Source organism: Neofelis nebulosa, chromosome 1 (genome assembly GCF_028018385.1).
Source record: "Neofelis nebulosa isolate mNeoNeb1 chromosome 1, mNeoNeb1.pri, whole genome shotgun sequence".
Taxonomy (NCBI): Eukaryota; Metazoa; Chordata; class Mammalia; order Carnivora; family Felidae; genus Neofelis; species Neofelis nebulosa.
Window position 1 is genome coordinate 125,256,646 of NC_080782.1, and position 27,954 is coordinate 125,284,599.

The 27,954-nt window shown below is 40.7% G+C and overlaps 1 protein-coding gene across 2 annotated transcripts in view; it reads right to left on the minus strand.

Moving 5' to 3' along the window:
- Nucleotides 1-26,755, minus strand: part of CTNNA1 (catenin alpha 1) — a 178,589-nt gene extending 151,834 nt beyond the window's left edge. The window contains exon 1 of one of the 2 annotated variants that reach the window (XM_058698412.1): nucleotides 26,650-26,755. The gene's annotated coding sequence lies outside the window, so the exon portion shown is untranslated. Of the gene's footprint in view, nucleotides 1-26,269; nucleotides 26,383-26,649 lie in introns of those variants that run through there. The other variant, XM_058698882.1, reaches the window with a different exon arrangement.
- Nucleotides 26,756-27,954: the final 1,199 nt, after the last annotated feature.

The following is a 27,954-nucleotide window of genomic DNA, read 5'->3' on the forward strand; positions in this document are numbered from 1 at the left end:
TTATGATCCACTCAATAAAATTAGAATCTGAGAGACCAGGTTAATATGAATAAAGGAGAAGGAAAAGTTCTTCCATACAATAAGAAACTAATAAATGTAGAAGAAAGAATGTATTCAGAAAAAAAATCACCATTTACAAACCATCATAATAATAATTGATTCAGGGAAGAATCATCAGAGAATGCTAAACCAAGTGGCTGAAAGTTTTCTAAGAAATTGAATATTTATATAGTCTCATGCTAATTCCCAACAGATTATTTACTGATCACAAAGGGGGAGAGGGACAGAATAACTTTAAAATGGAAAAAACCTGGCAGATACCACCTAACCAAGTGATCAAAATCAACATCTCCAATAGGACAAATTGACAACATATACCTCCTGACAGAACGCACTAAAGAAGGACACATTACTTTGCTATTTCCTTCCTAGCAAAACTAGCCCCAATCTTGTCATGAGGAAACATCAAACTCAAAGTGAGGGATACTCTACAAATTAATTGGCTACAGTCTTCAAAAATGTCATGGTCAGAAAAAAACAAAGATAGACTGAGAAATTCTTCCAGGTTAAAGGCGGCTAAAGAGACATGACAACTAAATGTAGTAACTCTGGAATGAAACTGCACTTGAAGGAAAAAAAAATTGAGACAAATGATAAAATCTGAGTAAGTTCTAAATTAGGTAATAGTGTATCAGTGTCAAATTTTCATATTTTCATCAATTATACTGTAGTTATGTCCTTGTCACATATAATGGGCATGATGTCTACAACTTACTCTCATCTCACTTGGTTCAGAAAAATATAATACACTAAATGTAAGTTACATACATAGAGAGGAATGGAAAGTGGGAGAATGGGAAGAAGGAAGAAAGAAGAAAGAGGAGACACAAGGAAGAGAGAAATGAAGGGAGAAGAGATGGAAACAGAGGGAGGGGTAGGAATAGAGGGGAGAAGGGAGGAGTTAAGAGGAAGGGAAGGGGAAGAAGGTGAGGTAAGAGGAGAGAGAAGTAGGAGAGGATAAGAGAGGAAGAGAGAGAGAAGAGGGAGAAGGATCTCTTGAAATGTGGCTACTGTGGCTGAGGAATTGATTTAATTTTATTTCATTTTAATTAATTCAAACAACCACTAGTGACTACCTCATCAAACGCGCAGTTCTAGACTCTATGGAAAGCAACATCAACACCTAAATTCTATACATTAAAATGATGACTAGGACAAGACAGAACTGCACCTGTCTGTGACAAGCCCACTCTTGACAACTTTAATATAAAAATGTTTGTGTCCTCTCCCATAAATGCATGCTTGAGGCACAACAGGTAGACATTTTAGAAATTTTTGAAAACATTAATGCAAGCATCATCTAACATTTCACAGATTTATATAAGCATCAAAACATCCTAGAATCACTGGAGATTGGATGCCAGAAGGAATCTGGATTTGCTTAATCTGGTAACACAGAACGCCAGTTTCCAGGAAATTTGTTTCAATGCAAGTGGGCAAATTTGCTCTACACACTTATGTCAGGCCTACACTTTGGTTTTTAAAGGTTATCTGCCCACAAAACTGATCAGCCCAAGTCAGTAAACCTTAGGAGATGGAGTGCTCTAGATTGCTAAAGGGCTGACAACAGCTAAAGCAAATGTCATCAAATGTCACAGATAAGACATTTCAGAAAGAATGATTTGCCCTGTAGACTCTGCATTCCTGTATCCTAGCATTCCACAGCCACTGCAACAACACAAATGAAACAGAAAACCTTTCAAGGGTAAGGGTAGTACAGGGAAGGTGCCAAGAGGTAAGTTAAGTGAAGCTAGTTTTCAAGTAGACAGGTGGTCACATTTGTGTTTTAATTATTAAACAAGTACAACAATATAACAATTCACTTTCCCAAAGAAATAAACGGCCCCATTTTTTTGTTTTTAATGTTTTATATATATTTTAATTGTTTAATGTTTATTTATTTTTGAGAGAGAGCAGGGGAGAAGGAGAGAGAAAGGGAGAAACAGAATCCAAAGTAGGCTCCAGGCTCTGAGCTTCTGAGCTGTCAGCAGAGAGCCCAGCGCAGGGCTTGAACTGGTGAACCTCAAGATCATGACCTGAGCCAAAGTTGGACACTTAACTGACTGAGTCACCCAGGCACCCCCTCCATTTTTTCTTGAAATAAAAAGTCTTGAAAAGAAGGCACCCAGGGAAGGGCAATTAGTCAAACCCCTACTGGGGAAAGCCACTAGGCCTGAGGACTTGGTAACTTTTGAAAACCAGCAAATCAAGGTCCAAACAGCACAAATGCACTCCTAAAGCTTTAGAATCCACAACTCAGGCCTTCATGAGCAAAAGAGGGGACGAAGATGAGAGCCCTGAGCTGAGAAAGAGGGTCTCAGGCCACCAGGAAGTTGCCAAAGAGAAGGAAGGCTGTTCCAGAGAAACCACAAAGAGGAAGCTGCCCAAGGTAAGCCTGTGAAGTTCAGACCGACCAAGTCAGGACAAAAAAAAAAAAAAAAAAAAAAAAAACCACACACACACACACACACACACACAAAGGCTTCTCTGACACATGAAAAGAGCTAGCTTTAGCTTAGAGAAAAAACAAGAGTACCCCAAAAATCTGCACACTCGTTAGTAATAAAAACATTCTCAAAAAAAAAAAAAAAAAAAAGCCCTCTTGGTCTTTTCTGTTTCTAATTTTGATACTTTGGGATACAAAATAATTCCACTTTCTTCTTAACTTGAAAAAAAGGTAGAGTATAAGCACAATAATAAATTGCAAAAGATACCTGACCTCTCCAGGAGACCACCAGTAGAAGCCAGGAGAGGTAAATCCAGGCACTCTTTATCACGCAGACGTAGGGTTGGCAGATCATACGAATTTTTTCAAAAGACCCAGAGATGCACATATTTATGTGAAGTCTCACTAGTGTCAGCAACTCACTCAAAAATATTTTGCCACAGTGTGAGACAAACATGTCTTAGTAGTATGCTTGCTCTGTTGGTCCAGACTTTGCAAACAGTGAACAAGATTCTCCCCTGAAGTCCCTTCCAGTTCTATATTCCAGAACTCCACTTTCTATTAAGTAATGTCTCTGAGGTGGTCTCCAACCTCCTGATAAAAATTCACCAGACTCTGGCTGCTAAAAGTGTTAACGTAAAGGACTCAATCACTCACTCACGTTGAAAAACTTGAAATATACTGACACTTGAAAATTGAGAATCCAGGGGTGCCTGGGTGGCTCAGTCGGTTAAGCGGCCGACTTCGGATCAGGTCACGATCTCGCGGTCTGTGGGTTCGAGCCCCGCGTCAGGCTCTGTGTTGACAGCTCAGAGTCTGGAGCCTGTTTCAGATTCTGTGTCCCCCTCTCTCTGACCCTCCCCCGTTCATGCTCTGTCTCTCTCTGTCTCAAAAATAAATAAACGTTAAAAAAAAATTAAAAAAAAAAAAAGAAAGAAAGAAAATTGAGAATCCATTCAGGGTGTTTTCAAGTCTTTCAATAACCATGATGGAAGCAGAGTGCCTTGTGCAGCACCTTTAATCAAAGACCCTGCCAAAAGTGATGCCGAACATTATTAAACTATACTACAGAGCCAAGTTATGCTTCTGGTGACCCCAACCCAAAAAGGATTTCAGAAAGTACAAGTAGAGCATTTAAATCTAATGAGATTATGTTCTCTGGAAAGAACATGGCTTCTGGTACTAGCTTTGTCACTAACTTACTCTCTGACTTGGGCAAGTCCAGTTACCTTACTGGCTCCTCAGTTTTCTCACCTATAAAATAAAGGGGGTTGAATCCCAGGCTCCAAGTCCTTCCAGCACTGAAATTCTAGTATTTGTTTCATTTGCATTCTCTCAACAGCTTGTGAATTATTTTATTAAACGTAATTAATTTTTCCCAAGTTTAACCTATGGCTTTCCTAGCTATATTTTAAGTTTAAGGATGATAACTATGCTTATGCTTCTTTATATCTCCTAAGTTGCTGGCAAGCTGCTTTATGCAGAGCAGACACAGTATTAGTTGAAATGAATTTATGCAAACTGATTTTAAAATATTTACAAGCCTACCAAGACAAAGCTCCTGCCTTAATCTTTGTCATATATTCTGCTTCTCTACAACTAATGGTATTATTTAGAATAGCTAAACAAATAACTTTTAAACTGTTGGCAGTTTCTAGTTTTCCAATTAGCTTACAGAGCACTCCTTCACAAGATCTATTACAAAACCTACTAGAGCTAGCCAACCTTAATGAATTACAGCAACTTTAGGTTTTTCCAGGAGGGATCATGCTTAGTGGAACTAAATAAAAAGTTAAACTGTAGTTATTCAGTCTTCATTACCTTATAAATAGCAATCCTGGCTATTACACAAAAGTTCACTATAAATTCAGAAAGGGGTAGAGATGTAGGCGTATGACTAGCAATCTTTACAATAGAAAGAGGAATGGAGAAGCAATAAGCAGAAAATAAAAGGATAGTTCATCAGAACCAAGGAGGCTGATTGTTGGCAAACTGCCTCATTGGTGAGAAGAGCTTACATACCTTCTCTAAATACATTAAATGTTCATTTACAACAGAATGGCCACATCATTCTTAAAACCTGTCCAATCCAAGGCTTTAGAATATCCTTACCATGCTACTCCATGCCATTTTTTTTTTTACCAGCAAGGTTAAGTTGATGCAATGTTAGGATGATTCATTTAAATGCAAATCAGGAAATTTTAAAATTAAAAGTACCCACAGTAATGGTTAACTGTCACATTGCACAAGATATAGGATTGTGGATTCCTCAATGCAGTAACAGGGAAGCCAAGTTGCATCTGCATTAAACAGAGTTAACACGATGTTGGAATCTCAACTCTCCAATCTTCCAGTAACTGTCAAAAAAAAAAAAACACAAAAAACCCTACAAGGTAACCCTTATAATTAAGACTCACTCTGACATATGCCAATTTTACTAAATTCCCTCCCACCAAGCCTGTCACTTTCTTCTAAAATGTAAACAGGTTGGGAATAGAGGCAGAAGGAAGAAGAAGGGATAAGAAAATAAAAGGTATGAAAACACAGAGGTGCCTTAGTGGCTCAGTGGGTTAAGCATCCCAAGTCTTGGTTTCAGCTAAGTAAATAAACTTTATAAATTAAATAAATAAATAAATAAATAAATAAATAAATAAATAAATAAAATAAACAAATAACTGCCTGGCTCAGTCAGTTAAGCAAGCAACTCTTGATTTCAGCTCAGGTCAAGATTTCATGGTGAGTTCAAGCCCCTCAAGGGGCTCTGCACTGCTGATGGTGCAGAGCCTGCTTTGGGATCCTCTCTCTCTCTGCCTCTCCCCTGCTCACTTTGTCTCTCTCTCATAAATGAATAAATTAATGACTAAATAGCTAAATAAATAAATAAATAAATAAATAAATAAATAAGAGCCAAAACATCATCAGAGTAAAAAGTCTCCCAGGGTGCCTGGGTGGCTCAGTCGGTGGGACATCCGACTTCAGCTCAGGTCATGATCTCATGGTCTGTGAGGTCAAGCCCCAGGTGGGGGGCTCTGTGCTGACAGCTCAGAGCCTAGAGTCTGCTTCGGATTCTGTGTGTGTGTGTGTGTGTGTGTGTCTCTCTCTCTGCCCCTCCCCTGCGTGCATGCTCGCTCGCTCGCTCTCTCAAAAATAAAAGTTAAAAAAAAATTTTTTTTAATTAAAAAAAAAAAAAAGAGTAAAAAGTCTCCCATCTACTGCATTACATTAAACAATGACTTCTATGTGATCATCATACCCAAATACATTTTATATCAGGCACTTATATGGCACATAGTAGAAGCTGTCCCTTTCCTTTCAGGTATACAAATCTATGAGAAAAAGGACACTTGGCTAGATATTTATTAATTTTTAACGATTGTGATGATAATGATTATTTTATAAAAATTATAATTATTTTTGTAATAAAACTTTTAATCACTTATTATGTTCCTTTTCTTGTTTTCTTGAGAGCACCAAAAACAGTAAGGAAACACAAGAACAGCTGAATGAGAAAACACTGTCATTCCACAATCATCAGGAGACACAATGATTAGCAAAAGCACTAAGCAAAGGACAAAAGGTAAAACTAAAGAAACAATATTCAGTCAACCATTCAGCAACTCCAACAGCACATATTTGAGTGCTTTCTCCATGTATGCACTATTCCTAACAGCATGGTACAAAACCAAAAAACCCTGCCTTCATGAAACAACAGTATAGTAATAGGATAAATAAGTAAACTAGACTATATTAGCGTTAGGAAGAAAATTAACCAGGACAATGGTAATGGAATTAGATGGGGTCCTTCAAGGACCTTTCTATCCTGATTAACTTTTTAAATTAAATTTGAAAGTCAAGGGAAGAGTCAGGCAAGTAAGTTTCTGGGGGAAAAGCGTTCAGGCTGAGGTAACAAAGTACATCTCCCGGGACTTAGAGAAAGAGAAGGCCTATGTGTCTGGAACACACAACAAGAAAACACGTAAGATCAAGGGAAGGAAAAAACAAAAAGCTCCAAAGCTGCTGAAGTGAGTGTTTATACAGTATGAACTGAATATCTCTATTCCTGTATTCACCTTCTACCCCATATGGCTGAGACCATGAACAACAGAAGAGTGTTCCTCAGAAAGCTGCACTAAGCCACTGTAACAGACAACTGATTATAGACGCACAGGAAGTCCCTGTTTCCATAAGAAACTGGAATGACTCTGGTCAAAAAAGCAAGTAAGATGAAACCAGTATCTGGACTCACACAAAAGAAATGAGAGACAAAAGGGAAAAGAGGTTTTTGTTTTAGAACAATGAGACTAAAAGGCAGAGAAATTTTTCACACAGCTGAGGAGAAGCCCACAGGAAGAGGACTGTACTCTTGGAGAGCCAGGAGAAAAGATCCCTGAACTTGGAATGAGTCTAGGAAGTTACCCAGACTGAATGTGAAAATAAGAATTGTCTCTAATACTGATGAAACTAATTTTGCGCATTAGTGATAATCTATTTTGCCATTCACTGACCATCTACCACATCCTAGGATCCTGCTACATGCAAGGGACAAAAAGACTAATTAGAAATCCCTCTTAGGGGGGTGCCTGGGTGGCACAGTCGGTTAAGTGTCCGACTTCAGCCAGGTCACGATCTCGCGGTCCGTGAGTTCGAGCCCCGCGTCAGGCTCTGGGCTGATGGCTCGGAGCCTGGAGCCTGTTTCCGATTCTGTGTCTCCCTCTCTCTCTGCCCCTCCCCCGTTCATGCTCTGTCTCTCTCTGTCCCAAAAATAAATAAAAAACGTTGAAAAAAAAATTAAAAAAAAAAAAAAGAAATCCCTCTTAGGGGCACCTGGGTGGCTCAGTTGGTTAAGCTTCTGACTTTGGTTCAGGTCATGATCTCAGGGTTTTTGAGTTTGGGCCCCATGTTCAGCTCTGTGCTGCTAGCTCAGAGCCTTGAGCCTGCTTCAAATTCTGTCTCCCTCTCTCTCTGCCCCTCCCCTGCTCACGTTCCATGTGTCTCCCTCTCTCTCAAAAATAAATACACATTAAAAAAAAAAAAAACAATTAAAAAGGGGCACCTGGGTGGCTCAGTCGGTTAAGTGGCCAACTCAGCTCAGGTCATGATCTCAAGGTTTGTGAGTATGAGCCCCACATCAGGCTCTCTGCTGTCAGCACAGAACCCGCTTCGGATCCTATGTCTTCCTTTCTCTCTGCCCCTCCCCTGCTTGTTCTCTCTCCCTCTCAAAAATAAATAAACATTAAATTTTTTTTTTCTTAAAGAATTCCCTATCAGATCATCACAGCAATTAATTATTAAGTACTGTGAGGACCAGGGGCAGGCCTCCTCCAAATGGACCGCTTTGGCATGAACATTTTGAATTAAAAGCAATCAAAACCCAGCAGATTCAGTAAAAGCTCTCTACCTCCCCCCTCAACTGCCTGCTTGTATTAGGAAGACAGCTATTAACAAATTATCTTTACCTAAGAAAATTATCTACTAATAGGGCAACCTTTGTTTTCCAAATGTCTCCTTTCACCTTCCTTCTAATGGTCTTTCTCTCCTTCATATCCTTAGGCCCCTATCTTTCTCCTTAGCTCATATAAGCATTTTGTTGCCTGTCTGGAATTTCCATGTTTGCTTAGATTCCCCTTGCATACACTTTTTTTTTTATTATTTTATTTTTAAGTAATCTCTACACCCAACATGGGGCTTGAACTCACAAACCCGGTATCAAGAGTTGCATGGTCTTCCAACTGAGCCACCCAGGTGCCCCACCTTACGTGCATTATTAAATTCGATTTTCTCCTATTAATCAGTCTAATGTCTATTTGGTTCTTAGTCCAGCTAGAAGGATCTTAAGGGTAAAGGAAATTCTTCCTCCCCAACAGTACAAAAGGAAATAGGTATCTTTACAAGGGAGAAATCTGGCAGATGCTAATTAATCACGTGTTTAAACTTGGCATCACCACCAGAACAATGTGACAATTGTTGTGATGCCCTCAGAAAGATACATCATCATATACATAATACTGCCAAAAATTAAAACAATCAGACCAATCCAAACCGTAGAGCATCTACAAAACGGGCCTAAACTCTTCCAAAGTGCCAATTTGACGAGGGAGACAGATATACTTTACAGAGACATGACAACTAAATGCAGTATGTGATCTTTTATTGATTCCTGCATTTAAAAAAAAAAAAAACTATAAAAAACATCACTGGGACAACGGTTTGAATTTAATAGGACTATGGACTATACGATGAGATCAGTAAGTACTTCTGGGAATCTTACTAAAAGGCAAATTGTGATTTAGTAGGTCTAGGGTAGGATGTAAGAGTCTGCATTTCTCCCAAGTTCCTAAGTTCCCAGGGAGAACCAACAAGATTTTTGGACCTCTCTTTAAATGGAATTATGTTACTATATCAATGTAAAATTTCTCCTGTGACATAGAATTTCTCATGTGATACTGTAGTTAGGTAAAGGCAGTGTCTTATTCTTAGGAATTATATGCTGAAGAATTTAAGGGTGAAGTTCCCTGGTATCAACAGTTCACTATCAAATGCCTCAAAAAAAGCTTATATAAAGCAACTGAGCAAACATGAAAAATGTTAACAACTGGTGAATCTAAGTGAATTGATGAATCAAGTGCTCACTCTATTACTTTCAACTTTTCTATACATTTGAAGATTTTCAAAAAAAAAAAAAAAAGTGGGGGAAAGAGCTCAGTCTAGACAGGAAAACAGTTACAATACAACAGAAAATAGTTATAATACATCAGTATACAAGAGGAATATCCAGGAGGGAGTCCCCAAAAGGTCAGGGAGTCCTCACTGAGGATCTCTTGTAGGAGAGGAGGGGAAGGATACTGTTTCAGGCTATAAGAGGAGACAATGGCAACAAAGAACCTTGATGACTTCCAAGAACAAACATGAGTGAAAAATAGAAGATAAATATTTAAATGACAAAAAATAAGGTTTGAAGATAAGCAAAGAAATCAAAGGCATTAGAGGTTTGGTCTTTATCTTTCCCAATTTAAAAATAATTTGGGCCCTGGGCACCTGGCTGGCTCAGTCAGAAGAGCACGTTGATTCTTGATCTCAGGGTTTTGAGTTCAAGCCCCACACTGGGTGTAGAGATTACTTAAACATATTTAAAATATATATTTTTTAATTATATATATTTATTTAATATATACACATATATATTTTTTAAATACACTGGACCCATTCTATTCTTATAGTTTATAATACTACTTAAGAAACCCTAAAACCAACCCCTCTACCCATCCACCCTCCAAAAAACAAAGAAGCAAACTCCACCTTTTCACAGCTACCACAGTGAAAGTCAGAAGTGGCCAGAGCAGCATTTCCCCAATCTAAAGGACTTTTCCCAACAAGCAACTGAAGAGCTAAGTTATTCAAACTCCATAGGCCATAAGCCAAGCTTTTTCCTCCAAATCTTCTCCCTCTTTGGCTTTCTCCATTTCTGCTGACCAAAGATGCACCCAACCAGCTACCCTAGAAGGAGACTCTAGGCCTCTCATCCTCTTCCCTACCCCTCCTCTGTACATCAGTAAATACCTGACTCTACTAACCCTTCCTATCTCTGGGCTCTGGCCTACATTCTGGTTTAAAATATCTAGAAGTCTTCTCATTTCCAATCATTATCCAGACAGCCTAATTTATCATTATCATAGAATCCACTCCTCAAAGGCTAAGGGACTACTTCCCCACCACAAACAGGGTGAAACCCAAACTCCTGTTAACAAACCTGACTGCAACTAGCCTAACAGACTAGTCACCTACATCCACTCTGTGAAATTCTTCTCCAATGCACATTCATGTCTCCAGGCCTTTATAAAAGCCCTTTCCTCTGCCCAAAGCATCTTTCCAGACTTTTCCATCTTCCTTCAAGACTCACAAAAATGTCCTCTGCTCCCACAGAAAGAGCTGTTGCCTCTTTTCTGGGTTCCCCCAGCACTTCACAAGTATCTCTATTATAGTACTTGCCACACAGCACTGTCAGTGCATCTGTCTCCCAGGAAACTGGGAACTCCCCTTTGAACACAGGGACCATGGCTTTTTTGAGCATGATAACTTTCACCTAGTAACAATCTATAAATCATTAATACCTGCCTTGACTGTTTTAGGTTTCATTTAGCAACATTAGCACTTGTGGAAAGAAATAAGAAATGTCTCTTCTTACAGATTAGCAAAAGTAAGTATAGACTGATATAGCAAGACTAATAATCCCATTAGTTTGTAAACTTCTTGAGGTTAGCAAAGGTGACTTACACATTCTTAACATCTCCCAGCATGTGCTTTGAAAGGCAGACTTATTGTATTTAATTGAACCCTTCCCACTGAAGTAGAGATAAAGCAAACTAAATGCTGCCTCTGACCCTGACTCAATAAAGATACCTAGAAAACATTATGTCTTTCACTGGTCTTAATGACCCCAAAGAAGCTTAAATTTCTCTCAAGTATTGCCATTTCCCTGGTTTTCCCTCCTCCTCCCAAGAGATCAAGCTCACATTTCACTTAGCCACTTCTCTGCAAAATGACAGGTTTCTAAAGATACACTTCAAAGTCAGACTACAGCTTTTCTAAGAATATGATGACCCTTAGGTCCAAGGAAGCAAGAAAATGATAAAAGATGACTGTAAGAAACCTTTACCAATTCAGAGATCCCCACAAACAGAAAACCCCATGAACACTGACTTACCCTTTCACCTTCTGCCTTATTCACTGCACTATCATTTTTCACAAACCATGATTAAGAGTCTAGATTAATATTGAAATATTTAACATAATGAAATATTCATCATACCATGAGAGAATAGTTAACAATGCATCTTTGCTTGCAAAGAAAAGCATGTATCAGAGCTGCACAGGGTAAACAGACTATTAGCAAAGGCTCCTATCCTTCATGTCACTTGAAATGGGCCACACTGAATGCATTTCCTGAGTTATGATAGCACTTTCAGTTTTCAGAACAGTCTGCAATTATACCTGGTTAATAAACCAGTAGAGGATTATGTAACCTAATAATTAAACAGGCTTCCAATTCACATCTTCAATTCATGTCAAATATTAACAAAAACAAAACAAAACAAAAATGATACAATAAAACATTTTGAAAATGTAAATGATGGTCCACTTATTTATGACAATATTTAATAATGAAATCTCAGAATAAGAAAATGAGGGAAATCCACAGCTCAATACAATTAAATGCAATAGCCAAAATTAAGCAATCCAGGATAGAACTAGTCTTTAAATCAGCAATTAAGGAATAAGACCAGTTATTTAACACTGAGATTAAACTGGATCAAATTATTCATTGCAGGGGCACCTGGGTGGCTCAGTCAGTAAATGGAGGAGCGTGCTTGGGATTCTCTTTCCTCTCTCTGCTCCTCCCCCGCTTGCATGCACCCACACACGCTCTCTCAAAATAAATATTTTTTAAAAATAATAATAAATTATTCATTACAATATTTTAAGGCAAATGATAGTTTGTTTCTTCTCTAAAGCCCTGGAAGTCTCTTTTAAAAAAACTTTACAGCTTAAAATTGTAACAACTTCCACAGTGTAATTCCTGCTCTTCTACTATAATTGGAACATGGGACAGACGACAAAAATTTTTAAGTATATTTACTTTATTTTTGAGACAGAGTGAGAGTGCAAGGGGGAGGGGGAGGGACAGAGAGAAAGAAAGACAGAGATAAAGAGGCAGAGAGAATTCCAAGCAGGCTCTGCTCTGTCAGCATGGAGCCTGACTTGGGGCTGTATTCCAAGTACCATGAGATCATGACCTGAACCCAAATCAAGAGTCCAATGCTTAACCCAGTGAGCCACCCAGGCGCCCCCAGCTGACAACAAATTTTAAAACCCAGGGCACCTGGGCAGCTCAGCCGGTTAAGCATCTTTTTTTTTTTTTTTTTAATTTTTCCAAGTTTATTTATTTATTTTGAAGAGAGAGAGAGAGAACAAGCACGAGTAGGGTAGAGGCAGAGAGAAGGAGAGAAAATTCCAAGTGGGCTCTGCACTTGTCAGCACAGACACAGGGCTCAAACCCACGAAGAACCATGAGATCATGACCTGGGCCAAGATCAAAAGTCAGACTCTTAACCAACTGAGCCACCCAGGCGCACCAAGCATCCAACTCTGGATCCTGGCTCAGGTCATGATCTCAGTTTGTGACAGCACATCGGGCTCTGTGCTGACAGAGCCTGCTTGGTATTCCACCTCTCCCTCTCTGCCCTTCCCCTGCTTGTGAGCCCGCTCTCTCTCTCTCTTCTTCCTCTCAAAATACATAAATAAACATTAAAAAAACAAATTCAAATTTTAAAAAAAATGTTTTTAAAGCAAATCACACTATTCATGTAATACTTGTTCCAAATGACCAATCTATATTACAAACATTTAAAATAACACTCAAGGGGCGCCTGGGTGGCTCAGTTCAGTAGCCGACTGCTGCTCAGGTCATGATCTCACAGCACGTGAGTTCGAGCCCCAGGTCAGGCTCTGTGCTGACGGCTTGGAGCCTGGAGTCTGCTTCGGATTGTGTCTCCCTCTCTCTCTGCCCCTAACCGACTCGCATTCTGTCTCTGTCTCTCTCAAAAATAAATAAACATTAAAAAAAAAATTTTTTTTAAGGAACACTCAAAGTTGCCTTTCAAATCATATTTACATTATATGCATTACTCCAAACTTGAGCCACTGAAAAAGCACAAATTAAATCACTATCAAAAACTGGGGTTGATAGATGACAGTCCATCAACAAGTAAACAGAAATCATGTTAATTTCAAGCTCCATTAGAAATGGGGCTAGGGGCACACTGTCACATAGAGAAGTTTGATAGCTATGAAAAAAACTAAAGAAGAAAATAATGAACATTTAGCAGCTCCAACAGAAAAAGAGCAATGTTGAAGTTTTATTTTGAAGCATGGTTATTTCTGCACATTTTGAACTTTCAATAACACATAAATTTAGTATAGTGCTCTTGCAAGTGAGCAAACAGCATGAGACAGGGCAAGTCAAGCCAGACTGTCCACTTTCCCCACACTGTTCAGCACGTTCAAGCCAGCCCACCATGTGAGGGGCTGAGCTGATCAACACACTGTACAAACACCCTTAAGGTCTGGAAGCTAGCACACTCACAATCTGGGCAAATTTTAGGAACTGTTGTTCCATGAAGTGCTCACAGATGCCTGATGTATTTAACTTTTTTTCTTAAAAGAAAATAGAAGGTACTAATATGACTTAAATCCTCCAGGGGCACCTGGAGCATCTGACTCATGAGTTTCTGACTCATAATTTCGGCTCAGGTGATGATCTCTCACAGTTCCTGAGATTGAGCATGTCAAGTCCTGTCTCTGCACTGACAGAATTGTGGGGAGCCTGCTTGGGATTCTCTCTCTCCCTCACTCTGTCCCTCCCCCACTCATACTCACACACATGCTCTCTCTTTCTCTCAAAGTTAGTAAACATTAAAAAAAAAAAAAAAAAAAAAGACTTAAATCTGCTAACATGGACATTATAATGAAAATCCCTTGAATACTTTTACTTTTTTTTTTTTTTAATGTTTATTTATTTTTGAGACAGAGAGAGACAGAGCACGGGGGAGGGTCAGAGAGAGAGGGAGACACAGAATCGGAAACAGGCTCCAGGCTCTGAGCTGTCAGCAGAGAGCCCGACGCGGGGCTTGAACTCACGGACCGTGAGATCATGACCTGAGCCGAAGTCGGACGCTTAACCGACTAAGCCACCCAGGCGCCCCAGAATACTTTTACTTTTAATGGTGTGGCTTCACAGTCACTCATGAGGAAAAAATGATTTGGGCTGAGGAAGTAATCAAACTTGAAAAAAACCTATTTTTACCTATTGTATCACTTTTCATATGCACTAAAATTCACTGTTATACTATTCCTTGAGTTTTAACAAACTCAAACAATTGTGTAATCACTTCAACAATCAAAACACAGGAAAGTTAAATGGATTCATTTGATTTTCACAACAGCATATACATACAACTAAACCACAGAATAATACAAAATATTGTTAGCTTCAAGAGCTATTTTGACATCAGCTTAACACAAAGCTACAGTAATCAAAACAGTGTGGTACTGGCATAAAGAAAGACATATAGACCAACAGAACAGAACAGACAGTCCAGAAAGAAATGACATTTACAGTCAAATTTGACATTTACTGTCAAATGATTTTTGACAAAGGTGTCAAAATCAGTCAATGAGGAAAAGACAGTCTTTTCAACAAATGGTCTTGAGTAAACTTGCATAACCACCTGCAAATGAATGATGTTGGACCATTACCTAACATCATAAAGAAAAATAAACTCAAAATGAATCAAAGACCTAAATGTAGGAGCTAAAACCATAAAACTTACAAGAAAACACAGGGTAAAAGTTTCATGACACTGGATTTGGCAATGACTTCCTGTATATGGCACCAAAGACACAGGTAACAAAAGAAAAAAATAGATAAATTGAACTTCATCAAAATGAAAACTTTTGTGTATCAACGGATACTATTACCAGAATCAAAAGGCAACCCAGAGAATGGAAGAAAGTATTTTCAAGTCATATGTGATAAGGGATTAATACTCAGAAAATAGAGAAAACTCCTAAAACTAAAAACCAAACAACAACCCAATGATGTGCAAAGGATTTGAATAGACATTTCTCCAGAGATATAGGGATGTCTAAAAAACACATGAAAGATATTCAACATCACCAATCATTAGGAAACGCAAATCAAAACTACAATGAGGGGGGCGCCTGGGTGGCGCAGTCGGTTGAGCGTCCGACTTCAGCCGGGTCACGATCTCGCGGTCCGTGAGTTCGAGCCCCGCATCAGGCTCTGGGCTGATGGCTCGGAGCCTGGAGCCTGTTTCCCATTCTGTGTCTCCCTCTCTCTCTGCCCCTCCCCCGTTCATGCTCTGTCTCTCTCTGTCCCAAAAATTAAAAAAAAAAAAAAAAAAAAAAAACTACAATGAGGGCGTGTGGGTCGCTTGGTTAAGCATCCGACCTCGGCTCAAGTCATGATCTCACAGTTTGTTAAGTTCGAGCCCCGCTTCAGGCTCTGTGCTGACAGCTCAGAGCCTGGAGCCTGGTTTGGATTCTGTGTCTCCCTCTCTCTCTGCCCCTCCCTTGCTGATGTTCTGTCTCTCAAAAATAAATAAACGTTAAAAAATTAAAAAAAAAAACAAACTACAATGTAATACCACCTCAGATACATTAGGATGGCTACCATAAAAAAAAAGAAAAAAAGAAAATATCAAGTATTGGCAAAGATATAGAGAAATTAGAGCCCTTGGGCACTGCTGGTAGGAATGTAAAGTGGTAAGTTTGACAGTTCCTCAAAAAATTAAAAATAAATGTACCCTATAATCCAGCAATTCCACTTCTGGGTATATCCAAAAGTGAAAGCAGGGTCTCCAAGAGATATTTGTACATTCATGTTCATAGCAGCATTCACAGTAGCTAAAATATGGAAGTAATCATTCATCAAGAAATGAATGAATAAGCATAATGTGGTGTGTGTATATATACATACATATGATAAAACATTATTCAGCCTTAAAAAGGAAGGAAATTTTCATATGCTACCACATGAATGAATCTTGAGGATATTATGTTAATAAGTAAAACAAGACATACAGACATAGTATATGTTAATAAGTGAATTAGTTAATAAGTAAATAGTTAATAAGTAAAACAAGACATAAAGACAAATGCTACATGATTCTTTTTTTTTTTTTTTTTTCAACGTTTTTTATTTATTTTTGCGACAGAGAGAGACAGAGCATGAACGGGGGAGGGGCAGAGAGAGAGGGAGATACAGAATCGGAAACAGGCTCCAGGCTCCGAGCCATCAGCCCAGAGCCTGACGCGGGGCTCGAACTCACGGACCGTGAGATCGTGACCTGGCTGAAGTCGGATGCTCAACCGACTGCGCCACCCAGGCGCCCCTACATGATTCTTTTATGAAGTACCAAGAGCAGTCAAAGAGACAAAGTAGAATAGTGGCTGCCAGAAACTGGAGTAAGAAAGAAATGGGGAGTTCATAATGTTGTTTAATAAAAATGGGGAGTTGTTTTACTTTTACAAGATAAAAAGATTTCTAGAAATGTATGGTGGTAAGGTTGCACTGCAACATAAATGTAATTAATATCACAGAACTGTAGGCTTAAAACAAGTAAGAGTAAATTTTAGGGACAAATGGGTGGCTCAGTCAGTTAAGCAACCAACTCTTGATTTTAGCTCAGGGTTCTGAGATTGAGTCCTGCATGGGGCTCCCCACTTGGCATGGAGCCTGCCTGAGATTTTCTCTCTCCCTTGGCCCTCCCCCACGCTCGCTCTCTTACACACACGTGCACACAATCTCTCTTTATCTCTCTAAAAAAACACAAAAGGGCACCTGGGTGGCTCAATCCGTTGAGCGACCAACTCTTGATTTCAGCTCAGGTCACAAATGAGCCCACATCAGTCTCTCTCTCCCCTGTCAGCACACAGCCTGCCTGGGATTCTCACTCTCAAAATAAATATTTAAACTATATCATTAATCAATGGTAGCAAATTTTATTGAATTTTTTAATGTTTACTTTTGAGAGAGAGTGAGAGCCAGGGGAGGGGTAGAGAGAGAGGAAGAAGACACAAAATCCAAAGCAAGCTCCAGGCTCTGCGCTGTCAGCACAGAGCCCAACACAGGGCTCTAACTCACTGCGACATCAAGACCTGAGCCAAGGTCGGATGCTTAATCGACTGAGCCAACCAGGCACCCCATTGATAGTACATTTTATGTTTATTTCACCACAATAAAAATTTTAAGGGAAAAAAAAAAGGAAATTCTGACACATGCTACAACATGAATGAACCTTAAAAACATTGTATCAATAAGTGAAATAAGCCAGACACAAAAGGACAAATATTGTATGGTTCCACTTATATGAAGTACCTAAAATAGGCAAATTCATAAAGACAGTAAGTAGAAGAGAGGTTATCAGAGGCTAGGTAGAGGGGAGGATGGGAAGTCACTGTCAAATACATACAAAGTTTCTGTTTCGGATGACAAAAAAGTTCCAAAAATAGATAGTGATGATGGTTGCACAACATCATAAATGTATTTAAGGCCACTGAAGTGTACACTTAACAACTATTAAAATGGGAAGTTTTATCTTATGTATAACTATAATTTAAAAAATACTTTAAGAGTAGCAAACCTTTTCCAAGTTAACCTCAAGAAATAATCAAAGATGGGGAGAAGATTGAGCTACACTAACACGGCTCTACAAGCAAACTAAATGTCTAATAGGGCTGATCAAAAAGAACCTACAAAATGGAATAGTCGGCGATCATTAATATGCTATATCAGTACTGTGCAATTAATCATATATCATCAGTTCTAAAGCATACATATTTCACATTTTTAAGCCTCTAACATCTGGATGGGTCTTACAATTGATGTTATTGTCTAGTATATTTGGTGGTGTTTCCTTTTTCAAAGGGATACATAAAATAAAGGTTAATCTTATCCTACTAATAGGGGAAATGTTCAAATTATGACAAATGAACAGTAGATTACAAAAGAAGACAAAGTAAAAACTAATTTTTATAAAAGTTATTGTCAATATACATACCCAAAAACAAAGATTAGAGGATGTACACCAAAACATTACCAGTGTCTATCTTGAGGTGCTATGAGTTTTATTACAAAAAACTTTTTTAATAAGGGGCGCCTGGGTGGCTCAGCCAGTTAAGCGTCCAACTTCAACTTAGGTCATGATCTCGTGGTCCATGAGTTCAAGCCCAGCTTCGGGCTCTGTGCTGACAGCTCAGAGCCTGGAGCCTGCTTTGACTGGCTGTCTCCCTCTCTCTCTGCCCCTCCCTCACTCATGCTCTGTCTCTGTTTCTCAAAAATGAATAAACATTAAAAAAAAAAATTTTTTTTTAACTTTAATAAACTGGATGTAAAACCATGCCTCCACCCCTTGGCACAATCCTATATATAGCATATGTATACCTACTATAACTAATTCAGTATTTATTGAAGAGTATCTGATATGGCTTTATAAATGAATCAGGGGCACCTGGGTGGCTCAGTCGGTTAAGCATCCATCTTCGGCTCAGGTCATGAGCTTGATTCTATGCTGACAGCTCAGAGCCTGGAGCCTCCTTTGCATTCTGCATCTCCCTTTCTCTGCCCCTCCCCCGCTCATACTGCCTCATTGTCTCTCTCTCTCTCTCAAAAGTAAATAAACATTTAAAAAAATTTTTAATTAAAAAAAATGAGTCAGGTATCATAGGAGTCAAAGATTCAGAAGGATGTAATTACCCTGAAGGACCTCGGCATCTACCAAAAGATTTTAAGGTCTAGAAGAGTCTTAAGGAAGGTAAACCTGCAATTTAATGCTATTTAAGTACTGAACTAGCTCACTAGTTTTACTTGCAAGACAACCCACTTAATATGAATAAAAAAATTTCCTGTTCAGGAATTAAATTTTATCATTTTATCACATTAGAAGTTTAAATAAATATACTTCATAAATTCTCTTATTCATTACACAGATAGCAAAGTTCAAACTCTAAGCTCTCCAGCTGGGACTTAAAAGATTAAAAACTCCTAAGGCAGGCTAGGTAGCTCAGCTGGTTGAGTGTCCAACTCCTGATTTCTCAGGTCCTGATCTCATGGTTCCTGACTTCAAAGCCCTGCATCCAGCTCTGCACTGGCAGCACACAGCCTAATTGTGATTCTCTCTTCCTTTCTCTCTGCCCCTCCCGTGCTTTCTCTCTCAAAATAAAAAAATAAATAAATAAACATTAAAAAAAAAAAAACAAAACTCCTCCCTGGGGCACCTGGGTGGCTCAGGTCATGATCTCACCGTTCACAGCTCAGAGCCTGGAGCCTGCTTTGGATTCTGTCTCCCTCTCTCTCTGCCCCTCCTGTGCTCACACACTGTCTAACGCCTAAAAACACGTTATCATCCTAATTCATGAGACAGACATAATCAATGACAAATCACCAAGAGCAGGAAACACCCCACCCTACACATAAATCTTGAGTGTTCGTTATGACCATTTAAAAATTACATTAAAAAAAATGTTTCCCTACTTTCTCCTTGTTCACCATGTGCTCACTGTGCTGAAGGGTAAAGCAGCTACAATAGTAACTTAGTTCCTTCCCTCAAGATGTCCACAGTGTAGTTGAGGGGAGAAAAAAAAGCATAAAAAGCTCCATGCTATGGGATTTGGCAATGATTTATACATGACACCAAAAGTACAAACAACAAAAGAAAAACCAGGTAAGCTGACCTTGATCAAAATGTAAAAGTTTCATGAATCAAAGGACATTATCAGCCCATAAACTTAGAAAAAATATTTACAAATCATATACTGAAAAGTAATAAATATCCAGAATGTACACCCACTATTGGATATTTACCCAGAGAATATGAAAACACTAATTCAAAAAGATACATGCATCCTTATGTTTATTGCAATATTATTTACAATAGCCAAATTATGGAAGCAGCCCAAGTGCCCATCGATTGATGAATGGATGAAGTAGATGTGGGGTGTGTGTTACAACACACACACACACACACACACACACACACACACACACACACTGGAATATTACTCGGCCATAAAAAAGAATGAAATCTTGCCATTTGCTACATGGATGGATCCAGAAAATATAATGCTAAGTGAAATGAATCAGAGAAAGACAAATACCATATGATTTGACTCATATGTACAATTTAACAAAACAAACAAAGAAAAAAAAGACAACCAAAAAACAGACACTTAACTATAAATGATGGCTACCAGAGGGGAGGTGGGTGGGGGTGAGTGAAATAGGTGAATTAAGGATACACTTATTATGATGAGCATTAAGTAATGCACAGAATTGTTGAATCACTACACCATATACCTGAAACTGTAACACTGTATGTTAACTATGCTGGAATTTTTTTAAAATCCAGAACACATAAAAAACTCCTATAAGTCAAAAGGGGGGTAGGGAGCTAACAACCCAATTAAAACTCTTGCACAGAGATTTCCTCAAAGAAAATATACAAATGGATCATAAGCACATGAAAAGATGCTCAACATCACTTATCAGAGAAATGCAAATCAAAACTGCAAAGAAATACCACCTCACTTCCATTAGGATGGCTATTAAGGAAGAAAGGAAGAAAGGAAGGAAGAAAGAAAGAAAGAAAAGAAAGGCGCCTGGGTGGCTCAACGGGTTATCGACATTTTTTAATTTATTTTTTTTAATTTACATCCAAATTAGTTAGCATATAGTGCAACAATGATTTCAGGAGTAGATTCCCTAATGCCCCTTACCCATTTAGCCCACAACCCCAAAACCCCTCCAGTAACCCTCTGTTTGTTCTCCATATTTAAGAGTCTCTTATGTTTCATCCCTCTCCGTTTTTATATTATTTTTGTTTCCCTTCCCTTATGTTCATTTGTTTTATCCCTTAAAGTCGTCATATGTGTGAAGTCATATGATATTTGCCTTTCTCTGACTAATTTCACTTAGCGTAATACCCTCTAGTTCCATCCACGTAGTTGCAAATGGCAAGATGTCATTCTTTTTGATTGCCGAGTAATACTCCACTGTGTGTGGGGGTGGGGGTGGGGGGGTGTGTGTGTGTCTGTGTACACACACACCATATCTTCCTTATTCATTCATCCATTCATGGATATTGGGCTCTTTCCATACTTTGGCTGTTGTTGATAGTGCTGCTATAAAATTGGGGTGCATGTATCCCTTCAAAACAGAACACCTGTATCCCTTCAATAAATACCTAGTAGTGCAATTAGCTGGGTCGTAGGGTAGTTCTATTTTTAATGTTTTGAGGAACCTCCTCCAGAGTGGCTTCTCCAGCTTCCATTCCCACCAGCAATGCAAAAGACATCCTCTGTCTCCGCATCCTCTCCAACGACGTTGTTGCCTGAGTTGTTAATGTTAGCCAGCCTGACAGGTGTAAGGTGGTATCTCACTGTGGTTTTGAAGCACTGACTCTTGATTTTGGCTCATGTCATTATCTCATAGTTCTTGAGATGAAGCCCTGCGACAGGCTCCCCGCTGACAGGGCAGAGCCTGCTTGGAGTTCTCTCTCCCTCCTCTGCTCTCTGTTGCTCCCCAGCTCGCGTGCACATGCACTCACTCTGTCTCTCTCTCATTAATTATAAAATTTTTAAAAAGAAAGAAAATAACAAGTGTTGGTGAAGATGTGTTATTAACAGCCAAAAAGTGCTAGCAACCGAAGTATCCATCAACAGATGAAGAGATAATGGAGTATCATTCTGCCTAAAAAAGAAAGGAAATTCTGACACATGCTACAACACAGGTGAACCCTGAAGGTATTATGCTAAATAAAATAAACCAGTCACAAAGGAACAAAGACTGTAGTATTCCACCTACGTAAGGTGCCTACAGTAATCAAATTTAAGAGAAGAAAAGTACAATGGTGGTTGTCAGGGGACTGAAGAGAGGCAAAATGGGGAGTTACTGTTTAACGAATATGAAGTTTCAGTTTGGGAAAATGAAAAAAATTCCAGATATGGATCGCAGTGGTAAGTTCACAAAAACGTGAATATACACAATGCCACCAGTATACATAAAAATAATTAAACGGTACATTTTGTTACATATATTTAACCACCAAAAAACACACAAAAAAAAATACCAAAAAACAGGATAGTGAGAATGTCATAATCAGGGGCAAATTTTAGATTTTTCATCAATTAAAGATCATATCAGCAATGATGAAAAATGTCTCAATGGTAAAACATGTTAATAAGCCTTCATAAATGGATGGCATTTGTGTCAGAGAAGGATGAGGCACTCTAGTATGAATGGCTGGCAGGTGCAGAGGACACATACGTCTACTGTAAGTAGAAAATTAATTTGAATTTACAGTAGAAAATAAACTTGAACAAGTTAAGTTAGGGCCAGAATTCAGAAGCCCTTGAATGCCAACCAGAGTCTGACCAGTTCAGCAAGGCGATAGTAATAAGTTTCTCAAATGAATGTGAGTTCTGCTTAGGTATAAAGACTGAAAAGCTGGAGGGGAAGACAGGAAGACACTCAACTAACTATGGCAAACACTAATTAACACTATGACACTCAACTAACTATGGCAACTATAATGTTCCCAAATATCAGATTAAAAACTGAAATGAGCACAGAGACAGGTAGTGACTTCAAACTGATAAGAAGGGATTTCCAGAGTACTGGCTGGTAATTTACTGTTTCTTGGTCTGGATAGTGGATGTGATGGTCTTCGCTCAACTACTTCAATAAGCAGGTACTCTTATGATTTGAGCGCTCTTCTACATGTATATCATACTTTAAGTTTTGTCAAAAATAAAAGCCTAGACCTCACTTCTAAGAAACCCCCAGCTGGGAGGAAGGCATACATAAAAATATTTACCAAACAGTATAAAAGATGCAACCACAGAATATGTACAAACGACCCAAGAAGCACTGAGTTCTAAGAGAAAACCAGAGGCAGTGACATCTAAGGTGGGTTTTAAAGAGTAAATGAGTTTGTCAGATGGATGAAAAAGAGAACAGTGCTCCAGGCAAAGGAAAAAATATGAAAAAGGCACCAAAGCAAACAATAATAGAACAATTTATCCAGAGAACAAGTAGTTTTGATAGTTCAAAGATAAGATAATCTAAACTACGGTGGAAGTAGAGAAAACAGAAAAAAGTAATTAATGTAAGATGAACACTGGATGGAGAAGATTTCATCTCTGATTAGATACGGGTAGAAAAGGAAGAAGAATGGAATGGAGATGGTTTTCAGTTTGCCATAATCAGACTACTGCCTCATCCATCACAGTTCCACCCACAAGCTAGACTCCAAGCTGAGAAGCCACTTTTTCCTCCTTCATTCAACAAGTATCTAATTTGCCCTCCAGGCAAGGTACTAAGTCAAATGCTAAGGTTATCAAGGGGCTCAGAAGCCCACTTCCTGGAGGCAAAAGCAAGCAGGGACATCAGTAATAAGGTACAATACAATGCAGGACACCTCCTGGTGAGAAGGTTTGCTACCAGAAAGGAAAGGGCTAACTTGAGTCATGAGATATGACTAAAAGCTCATCGTGAAAGGGACAAAATACAATGGGAGCAGGGGTATCATTGAGGAAACAGTTACAGATAAGCCTACACCCCTACATCCAATCCATATTTAAGTCCTGTCTCATTTCCCCAAAATACAGCTCCCTTTATCCCCACCACTGCATTCCCACCATCTTCCTTGCTTAACTCCCTATTTTCATTTGTACACAAGGCTTCGAAGCACAAGCAGGAGTGCTCTTCCTTTAAAAAATCAGGTCATGAAAGGCCCCTGGGTGGCTGAGTGGGTTGAGCCTTGGACTTCCACTCGCGTCACAATCTCACCATTCATGGCCTCGGCCTGTGCTGGGCTCCGCACTGACAGTGTGGAGCCTGCTTGGGATTCTCTCTCCTTCCTGCTCTCTGCCCCTCCCCCACTCACACTTCTCTCTCTCTCTCTCTCTCTCTCTCTCTCTCTCTCTCTCAAAAATAAATAAGTGAACCTCGGGGCGCTTGGGTGGCTCAGTCGGTTGGGCGTCCTACTTTGGCTCAGATCATGATCTCACAGTTCATGAGTTTAAGCCCCGCGTCAGGCTCCATGCTGACAGGGCTCCATGCTGACATCACGGACAGAGCCTAGAGCTTGCTTTGGATCCTGTGTCTCCCTCTCGCTCAGCCCCTCCCTACTTGTACTCTGCCTCTCCCTCAAAAATAAACATTAAAAAAAAATTTTAAGTAAATAAACTTTAAAAAAAAAACAAAAAAACAAAAAACCAGATCATGAAACTCCCCACAATAGCTGCTTACAGCTCTTAGCATAAAATTCAAACATGTGACCTGGCATTCTGCAATCTCATGTGAGGCCTTCTCCCCACCCCAAAAGTTTTCAAGATATACAGGTCTTCTCTTAGGTCTCAAACCACATGAAGTTCATTCCTATCTCAGGATCTTCAACACAAGCAGAGGACAGTGTTCCCTTGTCCAGATCTTCACTAGCACTACACACCACCACCTGCAACAACCAGTCTGTCCGTCATGTCTCAGGCTATTACTTTCTCAAAAAAAAATTCCAGGACCCTACCAGTTACTGCTGATCTCCACATGTGGTTTAGGTTTCCAGAAAAGTGTCTCATTCTGGGCATGCTGAGGCTGAGAAGCCCCTAGAACACTCAGCTCTCTGGTGTACAGGTGACCATGTAGGTCAGGTGAGACATCCACGATAAGAAGAGAAGCTTGGACTTTAGTAACTAAGTTTGAAGACAGGGAGACTGTGAGAAGAGATTCTCACCGTGGAAAAGGCACCCCTGATCTCTCAATCACTGTCTGGAATGAAATGTTGATGATGGGAATGAAGGTGATGCCACGTCAATGGTGTGAAAAACTGAGACATGTTGGATAGAATCTAGGGCATGAGTAGACTGAAGAAAAAAAAAAAAAAAACCACAACTGAAAAGAGCCAAAAATTTAAGGAAAACCAGAAGAGTTATGTCACAATTCCACAAACTCCTCTTCTCTTTTATGTTTCCTCCACTGACAAAACCCTACTTATGTTTCATCCAGTTCAAACGCCATTCTCTTCCAGAAGCCTTTCTGGACTTCTCCAAACAAAACTTATTAGCCCCTTCTCCATGCGTCCTCAAGTTTCTTTTATCGTTAGTAGTGTATAAAATTTGACCCATCCACAAGTACTGTTAGGGTCTGCCCTGCAAGACATCTAGGCTATATACCTTCCCTACATTACACTGTCAGCTCTTGGGGGGGCACAGACATCTTAAATCATCTGTGGGTCTGAAAGAAAAGTGGATAAAACAGTTATTTTTTAAAAGTTAAGAAGGATAAATAACTGGCGAGAGGCTATCGGTAATTTCTCCACTTTTAACATCTTATGAAACAAAATAACAATTAAATTTGTATAAATTATTTTAATTTATTTAATTAATAACAGTAATTTAACTTACATTTTCTTAAAGTAACATATACCTGTAGTGTCCTTTAAAAAGTCAGTGCCAAAAAAAAAAAAATCCTCTCATGGAAATGCTTACCCTGTGGCAACAATACAATGATGTAACCGTTTCCTTCAACATATATACGATATGCCCTAAGTTTATTTGGAGACTTACCATATCTTAACATAATCTTCTAAACTGTAGATTCTGTACAAAACAAACACCAAAAAAATGTTAGAGAGGCAGGAGGACATGAGGGTGTCTGCCAATCCTGGTTTGAGCCAACTGCCGCCTGCATTGTTGGGAAGCCATTCCTGCCTTCAAGCCAGGGTCAGGCATTCGGTCCACATTTGTTCCAACAAGTGCTTCACACACGCACACTCCTTTAAAAGTCCACAAGAAAGACTCCAACGCCACCCGTGAATACCAGAACTAACCAGAGGGAAGTACGTCCTATTAACCAGCACGAATAGACTGAGTAATTGCACAACAAAGGTTAACTTGTTACACGCCAAAAGTCCACTCGGGTGTGGCGCACCTTCCCAGCCAGACCCGGTCCGAGGAAGACAGCACTGCACCCTCACATTCGCCCCGGCCGCGCGTGCGGGAGCTCGGGCTCCGCAATCCTCACGTCCACCCGCCAGCCAAGTTTCGGAGGCGGGGGAGGAGGGTGCGACCACGGAAACCACAAACCACAATCACTTCACAGGAAAGCTCAACTCTCCGCCACTCCCGTACCGGAAACAGCGCGCAGCCTCCGCTCCACAAGGAAGGCGGCCGAGGGGGTCGGGCGCGCGCGCCGAGTCGGCCGCGACAAAGTTTAGAAACCGGGAGAAACTTTCCCGGGAGGAAATGGCGCGTCCGCGCGGGGGCTGCAGCTCGCTCCGCTCCAGCCACTGCGGCCCCTCAACTTCCCCACGCCAGGAAGAGGCGGCCCCGCCCGCTCGCCCCTCCAGGGCGCAGGCCGGGGGCCCCGCAAGAGAAACCGGTCGGGCGCCGCACCGCAGCCCTTCAGAAGCCCGATTCAGGGCGGCGTCGCGGAGAAGACCGTGGCCGGCCCGCCCACAAGAGGAGCCCCTCAGCCCGGGTGCGGAGCCCGCGTCCGCCTGAAGAGTTACCTGCGGCGAATGGGGCGAGCGCAGGAAGAATTCCCGAGGCCCGAAGCCGACGGTCGCCGCTTTGTCTCCCTCCAGTCCGGCTCCGAAGAGGAAATGGGCAGCGCGGCGCCCCCGCCCCCCGCCCGCGGCCCCGGCCCCGCCCGCCCTTCCCGGCACCTCCCTCCGGCGCGCTCTTCCCGGCGCCTCCCGCCGTCGCCCCGCTTTCCAGGCCCTCGCCTTGGGGGTGAGGTCCCGACGGAGAGACGTTGGCGATGCCGAGGCGGGACCCCCAGGAGGACCTCTTGCTCTCCGCCCTTTACCCCTGAGTTACTTCATCCCAAGGCCCCAGTGGGCTTTCGGGCCGGGAGTGACACCCACCCCCGCTCCGAGAAGTAGGAGGAGCGGTGACTCCTGGAACAGCCCGCGAGCGGGGGAGGGCAGGTGAGTCACCGCTCCGCGCACAGGTGAGTCTCCCGGCGCTGCCCGCGCTGGCCCCACCCCCCAGCCGGTGGCTCAGGGACTGGGCGCGGCGACGCAGTCCTGTGGACGCTCCTCTGAGGAGTGCCACAGGTGCTCCCGAGTAACAGTCTTCCAGAAAAGTAGTCTAGGCCCACACACTGATTTTACGGAAGGAAACTGGCCTCACAGCTTGAGGCGGAGTGGAACTAGAATCCAGGGACCTTATAATGTGAGGTGGAAGGCCTCCTTGAAATCACCTAACTCATCCCCTCACTTGACAGATCCGGAAGCCAAGATACCTCCGGTTGAAGGACAAGGAACATGTCACAGCAGGAACCCCTCTTGTGATTGCCCCCTGCACACACAGACACACACTTGATGGACCTGGCTTTTATCCCTACCCCTCAAGCCATTTAGGGAATGTTTATCCCCACCCTTCCTTATCTTCCTGGTGAATGCTCTAAAATAACTTCCAAACAAACAAAACAAAAAACAAACAAAACAATTACATATTCACTGTCAGCCTGATTTAAAAAAAAAAAACAAAAAAAAACCCCTAAAGGTTTCAACTCCTTCATCCTGGGGTGATGAACAAGGTTGATTTCAGTATTGGCCTAGAAATCCAAAATAATGCAAGACCCAGTACCCACTGCAATCTTGGTGCTGAGCACTGAGTAGGGTACTAGGGAGACTGCCCACAACATGTTTACCCTTTACTACTCACATCTCCTTCTCCCCCAGGGAATACAAACTCCTGGAAAACAAAACCTGTATTTCCTCCAACACCCCAGCTCAATGCTCATCCCCTAGACAGTGCGAAGTTAACATCTACAGGTGAATGTGCCCACGGTAATTCAAAGCACTCTG